At 35.8% G+C, this 12,067-nt stretch overlaps 5 non-coding genes and 2 pseudogenes across 5 annotated transcripts; 4 read left to right on the top strand and 3 right to left on the bottom strand.

The window, feature by feature from the left end:
* The first annotated feature begins 1,926 nt into the window (after positions 1 to 1,926).
* Positions 1,927 to 2,107, top strand: LOC125030146 (annotated as a pseudogene).
* Positions 2,108 to 2,872: 765 nt separating this feature from the next.
* Positions 2,873 to 3,040, bottom strand: LOC125030115 (annotated as a pseudogene).
* A 1,581-nt stretch (positions 3,041 to 4,621) lies between these two features.
* On the top strand, positions 4,622 to 4,784 carry LOC125030036. The gene has a single exon (XR_007115239.1). It is a non-coding gene; the product is annotated as a U1 spliceosomal RNA (small nuclear RNA).
* Positions 4,785 to 5,782: 998 nt separating this feature from the next.
* LOC125030035 lies at positions 5,783 to 5,945 on the top strand. Its single transcript, XR_007115238.1, has one exon. It is a non-coding gene; the product is annotated as a U1 spliceosomal RNA (small nuclear RNA).
* Positions 5,946 to 7,148: 1,203 nt separating this feature from the next.
* On the bottom strand, positions 7,149 to 7,266 carry LOC125030165. The gene has a single exon (XR_007115354.1). It is a non-coding gene; the product is annotated as a U5 spliceosomal RNA (small nuclear RNA).
* A 664-nt stretch (positions 7,267 to 7,930) lies between these two features.
* On the top strand, positions 7,931 to 8,125 carry LOC125030144. The gene has a single exon (XR_007115334.1). It is a non-coding gene; the product is annotated as a small nucleolar RNA U3 (small nucleolar RNA).
* Positions 8,126 to 8,889: 764 nt separating this feature from the next.
* On the bottom strand, positions 8,890 to 9,079 carry LOC125030111. Its single transcript, XR_007115307.1, has one exon. It is a non-coding gene; the product is annotated as a U2 spliceosomal RNA (small nuclear RNA).
* Between the last annotated feature and the right edge of the window lie 2,988 nt (positions 9,080 to 12,067).

The raw sequence follows: 12,067 nt of genomic DNA, 5'->3' as shown, positions 1-12,067 counted from the left end.
GCGTCAGTCTTGTTGCGTTGACCCTAAGACGGGCCAACACCCCCTCCTCCCTTCTTTCCTTCATGTGGGGTGTCTCCCACAGTTCGATTGTTGGTTTTATTTTGTAGGTGAGTTGGAGGTTGGTCCACTCACTTTGCCACAGATGTATTTTTGTTTTTTTAAGAGACACAAAACACTTGAGATCTGTACGAATTATGGTAATGTCCAAATCGTAAGTTGACCCGGCTAATTTGTCAGCCTGTTCATTGCCATGGATACCAGAGTGGCCTGGTACCCATATTAGCTTGATTGATTTATTGGCACCGTGTAGCTTACGAATGATATTACCCAGCAATTCTTTTTTAGTGGTTTCTAAGGATTTAATAGCTTTAAGTGAACTTAATGAATCTGAAAAAATAACTATTCCATCGTGGGTCGTCGATAGTGCAAAATCGATAGCTTTATCAATGACAAAAAGTTCGGCAAGAAAGATCGATGTATGATTCGGCAGTCCAAACTTCAGTTGACATTCAGTCGACTATACACCCGCACCCATACCCTCATTTGTCTTGGAGCCGTCGGTATATATATGAAAAAAGGATAAATGTTTAATAAGGATCTCCCTCAACCGCTGGCGTACCTCACCCTCCGGCGCCTTGGCCTTAGCTGATGGAAGCCAAGCTTCCATGATGGAAATATTGGGTGTTTCCCATGGCACTATGTTTGACTGAACCAGGGTATCAATAGTAGAGAGATCTATACCGACTTTCTCGACGAGGTCGTGGAGTCTCGTGGCAAAGGGCCTAATGCCTCCATTGCCATTGGGATGGGTCGGGTATCGAGCCACCTTAGCGGCATAGGTCAGGGCTAATTGGCCGCGTCTGAGTCGGAGGGGAGGTACTCCTGACTCCACCTCAAGACGCTCGATCCGAGTGCACTTCAGGGCTCCAAGACACACACGTAAACAAGCATTCTGTACAGCATCCAATCCTTTCAGAGTCGAGTTTGATGCCTAGCCATACACGATTGACCCATAATCTACTTTAGACCTAACCAGGGCTTTATATATCATTAGCAAAGACTTTCTGTCAGCTCCCCATTTATTACCACAAATGCACTTTAATAAATTTAGTGCTCTTTGACATTTATCCTTTAACTGACCAATGTGGTCTTTTCAATTAAGTCTACAATCAAAGAGTAGCCCAAGAAATCTAGCAGAATTGTGAATGGGTATTGGGTAGTTATCTAAAGTTAGTCTGATATTTGGTATCTTTCTATGTGAAAAAATCATATATATACCTATATATGTATAAGAAAGATATTCGGAGCACATCTGGAGTAAGGAGTGTAAGGGCAGGAAAGCCATATCTTGAAATAATGCTTTTGTTACTTTATATAATTGTGATCAGCACGCTATAAAGCTAATGTGTATTCATGATGCTTACATTAAGTATATATGCCCCTTTTTTAACGCAATTTAATTTTGTATTTTAAATTGAAACACATGAGGGATATAAATATGTATAATTCAGTATCTAGATAATGGTTTTAAGGATATGTGAACCTTATGATTACAATATTCAATTATCTTGCAATTCCTAGACAAATGCAACTTAAATTTTATTGGAAATACGTTCGAATAGGCTCTTTGAGGAAAAATGCATTCATAGTATATATAGTTTAGTTTAGTCCCGCTTTTCATGGTTCATTCATTTTTTTTCAGAAAGCCCAGCTGCTTATTTTGACCATGTACAGTATAAGTTACTGTATATATATGTGTATATATATTACCATATAGGTATAGAGTTTGCAAGCATTTATATATATGGCAAACTACATCCACATATTTCATCATGCATATAACAATATGAAAACGTGCAAATTCGGTGTAGTAGAACAATATTATCAGTAAAATGTAACGTGAGAGTGAATTTTGATATTGTTAGTATGGTCATATTCCATAGGATCACTTTTGTAGTACGATTGTCGGTTGCCTCGCCGAGATTCTCGGAATATGTTCAACCATGATGAGGACTGTTAGTGTAATCCTTTCAGCGGGAAGCGGCTCGCAAGTGTTTGATGATCGCTCTGACTCGGTTTACCGATATTCAACCACAAGCTGAGTGGTTGAATATCAATCCACAAGAAGTGTATTAAACTTTTGAAGACACCTGATAAGAAACAAAAATACATTTCCAACGTGTTACCAGTAAAATTAAAGAAGTGTCAATACTTGCTATTAATGTAGTTTTCATCATTTCGTGTGTTAAAACAGAATTTGATATAAGCAACTAATTTGTTCGCAAATGTCGATGTTTTTGTGTTTACTATTACAAGTAATACTATTAGATATAATCATTATTGTTTTGTCTACTTGTGATGCCATCATTATTAGTTTTGCCACCGAGTATAATGATCATACTCGAGTTACTTTACCCTGTACCCCCTTTGTTACTTCATATAACAGTAACGGGAAAGTCTGAATGAGAGGGCAATCGCGATTAATGAAAGACACGATTCATAGTTAAATATACCATAAGTTACCATAGTAAGGTGTCATATGGAGTGGGAAGGCACTGGTCTTTTACACACTTCAAGCTGAATGTGATCGTAGCCTTAGCTATGCTGTAATATATCGTCAAGTAGTTCATTTGTTTTATTAGTTAATATTTTCCCGTAGATATTTGATCAATCTAGGAGGTACTGGAAGAAGTGGCCAGTTCTCAGAAATTTTAATTTCGTGTGCTATTTGCAGAAATTGTTGTAACGGAACTTCACCGTAAAGCGTCACTATTTTCTTTAAGCTAGTTTAATACCAGCTGTTAAGAGAGGAACTAATGCCAAACGTTGTAACTGCGTACTAACTAATATAATGAGTTGGTATCCTCCCCGCAGGGAGCGGACCAATCCCGGAGGTACTGCAATACCGGGCCGATCCGCGGCAAAGGTAAAGCAAGCCCCTAGCACTTCGCCATTTTCCAAAAAATCAGTCAAATATCATAGATCCTACATGGGATCCTTTATAGATATAAGGGCGAAACGACCTGACGTTAGAAGTTATGTAGATCATAACTGACATATGACGAAGTTTCCTATATGAAAATCCAGATCATAACTGACATATGACGAAGTTTCCTATATGAAAATCCAGATCATAACTGACATATGACGAAGTTTCCTATATGAAAATCCAGATCATAACTGACATATGACGAAGTTTCCTATATGAAAATCCAAGAAACTGTTGCTGGTATTTTCAACATTGGATATCTTCATCGGACTTCATTGAAAGTACATGTGGGAAAATGCTTTTAGCTTCTTATCCAGCTGTCACAAAACCTCTGAATTAACCCATTCGCCCCGGATTTATTTTCTGTCCCCTGTAGTTTTTGGTGATTTTTGTTACATACAGATGGCTCCACATGTACTCAGCCGGCAAGGAGTCTTATCAGTAGGCCCTAGTTACCGATCCTGATTTCCCAATTCCTTTAATTGGCGGGAAAACGTGTTTTTCTTATTAATACCATTGCTGTCGATACTGTTATTATTGTTATTCATGTTATGATTATTAAATTGTTATCAAAATATTTTAGACAATGAAATTATACAAAAGACCCTTTCTTAAAGTGAAAGACGAGGGTAAACAGGTGAGATAGGTAGTTCTGATAACTGGCTATTTGGTGATTAAGAACGTCTATGTGTAAATACAATAGATAAACTTGTATTGCATGGGGCGAATGGGTTAACACACGCATGCACGGCCACTTTCACAACAACAGACGGACCCCTGTACACACATCTATGCTCAAGATCTATATAATTTTTTAGACCCTATATATATTCGTCCACGCATGTAAACACACAAACGTTCACGCATAAACGTCTCTGCATACGTACACGTATATACGTACACACGCACATAAACATGCACGCACACGAACACTTATACATCTATATTTGCATATAAATATATACATGTATGTATATTTTTTTCATATTAGTATACGGTCATAGTGTTTACTCAAGTATACCCAGGAAAGAACTCGTTTTCTCTCGTTTAATTTTATATATATGCATATATATATATATATAGAGAGAGAGAGAGAGAGAGAGAGATATTATTGCGAACTCTGACCATTATTTCCATTTGATGATAGTCTAGCGGAATATAACCAAGATTTAAAAAAAAAATAGATATCCCCTGTGTGCTTTTAAATCATGTGAATGTTACATTTATACGAATATTTCGTTCATGTGGATCCATATGTATTTATGGATTTATTGATTAGTTAGATGGATTCGAGTGAGTTTATGTGTGGACTTTCATATATATATATATATATATCAACCTACAAAAATTACCATTAAATGTCACAGAGGCGATAAAAGTAGAATAACAAGTCCAGCTGGATTTTTAAAAAAATATACACTATGATTTACGGTATAAGGATAGTTCAAAATTGAATGAATAACAATTGACTTTTTTGTCCCCAAATACAGTTTTGAAATATGAACACAAGTGTCATTCACTAGAAGAATGTTCGTAAAAGAAAAATCAAACTTGATATTAGTATAAAGTGTTGTAGAGCACGTGGGGTTCTCAGTGTGAGCGAACTTGGGTCGGCGCGTGGGTTGGGAAAGCATACTTACCTGGCACAGGAGATACCGTGATCATGAAGGCGGTTTTCCCAGGGCGAGGCTCACCATTGCACTCCGGTGGCGCTGACCCCTGCGATTAACCCAAATGTGGTTAACTCGAGTGCGCAATTTTTGGTAGCGGGGGACTGCGTTCGCGCTATCCCCCTTATTACATATCGACATACACATAGCAACTGTTCAATACTTTTGGTTTGATATATCCCAATGAGTTCATATGATAAGCTTATCCAGAAGATAACTTGCCTGACGATTATTATTTATATTTGGTAAATTATTATGCAACTTTGCATAGATATGTTGATCTGTATTCCGGGATTAGCTATATAATATTTGAACGATTGGAGGTCTCCAAAACATAAATAACCCATTGTATACAATATCATAGAATGGGTAGTGAAAGGATTTTGACATTTATATGGGTGTAGGTGACAGTAAAATGTTTTAGTAATGATAAATGTTCTTTACTTTTATTAGACTAATTTCAGTAGTAGCAAAATTTGGCCTTATTAACCTAATTCTGCGGATGTTTTTCTTCTTCACTTGAGGGATTTTATTTCGTTAAAAATATTTTGAACAGGGAAATAATTTTTTGATTATGACAATTTCCCAAACAGTTTCTGCTATATAGTAGGGAGGTACACTTTAGTTGTCCTGCGTTAACTATACCCTTAATGTCATGGATGAACAATTTTCTCATGGTGGATTATGGGATTATTCTAGCAGAAAAAAAATCATTATCATATATATGAAAATAGAATATGTATGTTTACACACATTTATATTATATATATATATATATATATATATATATATATATATATATATATATATATATATATATATATATCAACCTACAAAAATTACCATTAAATGTCACAGAGGCGATAAAAGTAGAATAACAAGTCCAGCTGGATTTTTAAAAAAATATACACTATGATTTACGGTATAAGGATAGTTCAAAATTGAATGAATAACAATTGACTTTTTTGTCCCCAAATACAGTTTTGAAATATGAACACAAGTGTCATTCACTAGAAGAATGTTCGTAAAAGAAAAATCAAACTTGATATTAGTATAAAGTGTTGTAGAGCACGTGGGGTTCTCAGTGTGAGCGAACTTGGGTCGGCGCGTGGGTTGGGAAAGCATACTTACCTGGCACAGGAGATACCGTGATCATGAAGGCGGTTTTCCCAGGGCGAGGCTCACCATTGCACTCCGGTGGCGCTGACCCCTGCGATTAACCCAAATGTGGTTAACTCGAGTGCGCAATTTTTGGTAGCGGGGGACTGCGTTCGCGCTATCCCCCTTATTACATATCGACATACACATTTCCTCAGTAATGTTTCATTAAAACATTACTGAGGCCAAGTACCTGGATTGGCGTAGCAACTGTTCAATACTTTTGGTTTGATATATCCCAATGAGTTCATATGATAAGCTTATCCAGAAGATAACTTGCCTGACGATTATTATTTATATTTGGTAAATTATTATGCAACTTTGCATAGATATGTTGATCTGTATTCCGGGATTAGCTATATAATATTTGAACGATTGGAGGTCTCCAAAACATAAATAACCCATTGTATACAATATCATAGAATGGGTAGTGAAAGGATTTTGACATTTATATGGGTGTAGGTGACAGTAAAATGTTTTAGTAATGATAAATGTTCTTTACTTTTATTAGACTAATTTCAGTAGTAGCAAAATTTGGCCTTATTAACCTAATTCTGCGGATGTTTTTCTTCTTCACTTGAGGGATTTTATTTCGTTAAAAATATTTTGAACAGGGAAATAATTTTTTGATTATGACAATTTCCCAAACAGTTTCTGCTATATAGTAGGGAGGTACACTTTAGTTGTCCTGCGTTAACTATACCCTTAATGTCATGGATGAACAATTTTCTCATGGTGGATTATGGGATTATTCTAGCAGAAAAAAAATCATTATCATATATATGAAAATAGAATATGTATGTTTACACACATTTATATTATATATATACATTTACATGTATATATATACATTTACATATATATATATACATTTACATGTATATATATACATTTACATGTATATATATACATTTACATGTATATATATATCGGTGGATTGAAAAAATTAAATATCTATGTACAATAGGTAGATTACTAACGTGTTAATGTGCATACATATATTTCCGAAACCATAGGTAATGTAAATGCACATTATTTTATTTGTATATAACTAAATTAAAATTAGGATGATGTAAGCTTAGATTAGAACTGTAAAAATATAGTAGCGTTAAATTAATTAGCTTCGAACACCAAATACTTTCGTTGTTTTAATGGAAACAATGTACACATGATATAAATGGAAAAGCAATTTATGTTTTAGCCGAGCATGAAAGTGGTTGAAATCTTTTCTTGTCCACCTCAAAATGATGGATTAAATATTCAGAAATTCTCCTTTATACAAAATTAGTTTCAGGTGAGATCTTAAAGGTTTATTTGTACATGTTGAATTTGAACCCACCGAAGTGGGCTATAGAAAAAATTGAGTAAGACTCATTGAGTTGTTCCCCTCCACGGAAATCTTTAGTAAAAGGCGAAAGATTTATGCGTTTTGAAGGGAAACCAGAGTTAACAGTATGTAGTAACCGAATTGACCAAGAAAGGAAGACTGAGGATTCGTAGAATGATGAGTATAAGGGCAAGAAAGACATCTTGAAATAAACACTTTTGTTGTTTTATCTAATATAGATTGGCATGTACAAAAATAATGTTTTTCATGGTATTTACGTTAAGGGAGTATATAAGTCAAATAGTTAGAACGTAACTGAATTTGACAATTTAAATTGAAACACATGAGGGATATAAATATGTATAATTCAGTATCTAGATAATGGTTTTAAGGATATGTGAACCTTATGATTACAATATTCAATTATCTTGCAATTCCTAGACAAATGCAACTTAAATTTTATTGGAAATACGTTCGAATAGGCTCTTTGAGGAAAAATGCATTCATAGTATATATAGTTTAGTTTAGTCCCGCTTTTCATGGTTCATTCATTTTTTTTCAGAAAGCCCAGCTGCTTATTTTGACCATGTACAGTATAAGTTACTGTATATATATGTGTATATATATTACCATATAGGTATAGAGTTTGCAAGCATTTATATATATGGCAAACTACATCCACATATTTCATCATGCATATAACAATATGAAAACGTGCAAATTCGGTGTAGTAGAACAATATTATCAGTAAAATGTAACGTGAGAGTGAATTTTGATATTGTTAGTATGGTCATATTCCATAGGATCACTTTTGTAGTACGATTGTCGGTTGCCTCGCCGAGATTCTCGGAATATGTTCAACCATGATGAGGACTGTTAGTGTAATCCTTTCAGCGGGAAGCGGCTCTCAAGTGTATTACTTGTGAGATTTGATGACCGTTCTGACTCGGTTTACCGATATTCAACCACAAGCTGAGTGGTTGAATATCAATCCACAAGAAGTGTATTAAACTTTTGAAGACACCTGATAAGAAACAAAAATACATTTCCAACGTGTTACCAGTAAAATTAAAGAAGTGTCAATACTTGCTATTAATGTAGTTTTCATCATTTCGTGTGTTAAAACAGAATTTGATATAAGCAACTAATTTGTTCGCAAATGTCGATGTTTTTGTGTTTACTATTACAAGTAATACTATTAGATATAATCATTATTGTTTTGTCTACTTGTGATGCCATCATTATTAGTTTTGCCACCGAGTATAATGATCATACTCGAGTTACTTTACCCTGTACCCCCTTTGTTACTTCATATAACAGTAACGGGAAAGTCTGAATGAGAGGGCAATCGCGATTAATGAAAGACACGATTCATAGTTAAATATACCATAAGTTACCATAGTAAGGTGTCATATGGAGTGGGAAGGCACTGGTCTTTTACACACTTCAAGCTGAATGTGATCGTAGCCTTAGCTATGCTGTAATATATCGTCAAGTAATTCATACGTTTTATTAGTTAGTATTTCTCCGGAGAGATTGAAATAATCTAGGAGATACTGCAATAAATGGCCAATGTGATATTAATAGGAAGTGTTGCAACTTCCCAGTGTTCGACAATGATGGAACTTAACCGTTAATCGTCACTATTTTCTTTAAGATAGTTTAGTATCAGCTGTTAAGAGAGAGCTAATGTCAAACTTTGTAACTTCGTACAAATAAACATCATTAGTTGGTATCCTCCCCGCAGGGAGTGGACCAATCCCGGAGGTACTGCAATACCGGGCCGATCCGCGGCAAAGGTGGAGCAAGCCCCTAGCACTTCGCCATTTACCAGAAATCAGTTTAATATCGTAGATCCCACATAGGGATCGTATCAGATATTAAGCTGATAACAGATACTACACTTTGATCTTAGCCAAAAGGCCGAGAAGCGATACTGATAGAATGTTGTATGTGTGTCCGAGAAAATGTTTCTGAGGACTTGCTAACGAAGTCCTTTATAGATAGAAGGGCGAAACGACCTGACGTTAGAAGTTATGTAAATCATAACTGGCATATGACGATATTTCCTATATGAAAATCCAAGAAACTGTTGCTGGCTCCACATGTGCTCAGCCGGCAAGGAGTCTATCAGTAGGCTCTAGTTACCGATCCCGATTTCCCCATTCCTTGAATTGGCGGGAACATTAATAACAACGCTATCGATACTGTTATTATTGTTATTGATGTTATTATTAATCTGTCTTAAAAATATTTTAGACAATGAAATTATACAAAAGACCCTTTTTTAAAGTGAAAGAAAAGGGTAAACAGGTGAGATAGGTAGTTTCTAATAACTGGCCATTTGGTGATTAAGAACTTGTAGAGCCATCTATGTGTAAATACAATAATTAAACGTGTATTACAGTGAGCATCGCATGTATTCTTGCCACATGGGGAGAGTGGGTTAACCAACTGCCACAAAACCTCTTCATTAACACACTTTCACAACAACAGGCATACACCTGCATACACATATATGCTCAAGGACTATACAAATATTTAGACCCTGTATATACCCATACACGCTTACACGCATCCACACGCATGTACATTAGGGTGTTTCAATAAATCCGACTTTTTCAGAATCATTCAGCAAGTTGCTAAACATGCGCCTACTATGCTTAAATGACGACATGCAAAATATTAGACAAATCAAAAAATATCTACTATTCGCAATTTTTTATAAAAGTATAATACCATTTCCGGCGCTGGGATGAGGTGCGGCGGCTGTGACCCGCATGACCCACGGAAGGGCATTTCGGTTCATCCGACATTATGGCAGATTCAAACATAGGGTAACTTAGGTCATTGCGAATGATTCCTGGGGACTTCCGTAAAGATTCCCAGTCACTATGCATTTCCATATAAACTTGTGCTACCTATATTGTGGTGACGATCTCGTCAGTGGCAATATGGCACTTCGACGTGGTGGTTTGCGTAGTGCCGATACACGTATACTGAAAGAGTTTGGTACCATTGATGTATTGCCACCTAGACCACTGACGAAGAGTGACATTCTTGCTCGATACTGTGCCTTAAAAGGACATGGTAGCCAAACACTAAAAGGATGCTCAAAAGATAGCTTGCCATGCAATAATTTAACTATTACGGAATCTCAGATTTCATCCAAGTTGCAGGCGGAAATTGCTGTGCTGTATAGCAAATTCGGCATTAAGACAATATCACCTTGGTATATGAAAGAAAAAATAAAGAAAATAAAGAAAGAGTACTACGACTCCATCAGAAATGTAACACTGAAGACAAAATTCTCGAAAACTGTGATTGTGTCATTCAAAGCAAAGAAACAACCCCGAGAAATCCTCAAGGAAGATATTGATTGGTATGATGCAAAAGTACAAGGAAACAATGGATCACTCGGAAGTGTTGATTATCAGGCGCAAAGACGGGAATTTAACAGACTGAAATGGAAGCAGACCAACAATGCAGAAGTCCCATTTATATGCAACAGTGAAGATATTGCAGAAATGTCTTTTACCATTTGGTGTCAGGTGGCTGGGATTTTTTTGTTCCCTCCTACACATCTGCCTGACCATTGACACCATACTGACCAAGCTGGAAGGAGTTTGTGATGGTGATTTGCCCAATAAATCCTAGATTGGAATAAAGAACAACACCATAAAGTGTCTGAAAGCATTGAAAAAAATCCAAGAACAATCAGAAGTATTTTTGATTTTGCAAAAGTTAATTTCATGTGCTGGCATTCTGCTGTGAACAGCAATGGAATGACTCTTTTCAGAACTGCTATTGAAACTTCAAGGAGGTATGCCAGGATTGGCTGTGAACTTGGCTTTCCTAGCAGCTACTTCTCGTCCATCAACAGACATCTGTATAATGCAGATCGTACACTTCTTCCCTTGGCTGTTGATCATGATTACGTCGATGAAGTTGCAAAGATCTTGAAAAGAGTAATTCGTGAAAAATGGCCATACACATCAGCCCTATTCAAAAATAAGGAGAAGCACAATTTCACTGCAGAAAAACTGTGTAATCTGAGTGTGAAAGATTTCATTTTCCAACATCTGACTACAGATATGAAGTTTACATACTTGGCCTATGATATGCATGAAATCGATATGTGGAAACCCAAAAGTTCATTAATACCCGGCCATAATCAAAACTGTGAAAGACTGATTGGAGACATGAAAAAATGTGAAGACATAAACAGAACTGTTATTGTAACAGAAACTAGAGAACGCCGCAGTCGGAGATATGGCAATGTAAACAAAGGAGTAGAATGAAAATTATATTGTATGCAATATATAATCTTCCAAATAAAATCATTACTAGAATCCTTTCCTTTTATAGCCTCTTGTTAAATAGAATATGTTACTTCAAATCATTTAAGCGAAGTGAGAAGTCCGAGAGCCAAAGCATGCTCTCGGCGACCCAAGCCCGATTCGGTGGGAGAGAACACAAAGTAAAGAGAAGTCAAGCCTACTAATTGAAAAATTAGTCTTATGGCAATTACAGAACTTTATATAATATTAATTTATAATATAAATAATTTTGATGCAAAAATATTGAAGAAAAGTATAATATTGAGGTATTTTAAAAATAAAATAGTTATACCGACAACAGCAAACGAGGCGTTATTTGGCGTTCGAAGCGGTGTCTAAATCATAATTTTATCAAAACTTTCAATTGAAAATAGAGAATGCGAGATATTCTTTGATTTGAATAAAATATATATTTCCAAACTCAGAAAATTCATAGGCGCCTTTTTCTTAACTTGCCCCCGGGATTCGAGCAAATTTTAGAAAATCGACCATTATTGAAACACCCTAATGTACATGCACAAACGTTCACGCGTAAAAGTCTATGCAAACTTATATTTAAAAACTGTACGCGCACTCACTAACA

This window comes from Penaeus chinensis, chromosome 10 (assembly GCF_019202785.1).
Source record: "Penaeus chinensis breed Huanghai No. 1 chromosome 10, ASM1920278v2, whole genome shotgun sequence".
Lineage (NCBI taxonomy): Eukaryota > Metazoa > Arthropoda > Malacostraca > Decapoda > Penaeidae > Penaeus > Penaeus chinensis.
Note: the sequence above shows the minus strand (reverse complement) of the source record. Positions and strands in the feature narration are given on the sequence as shown.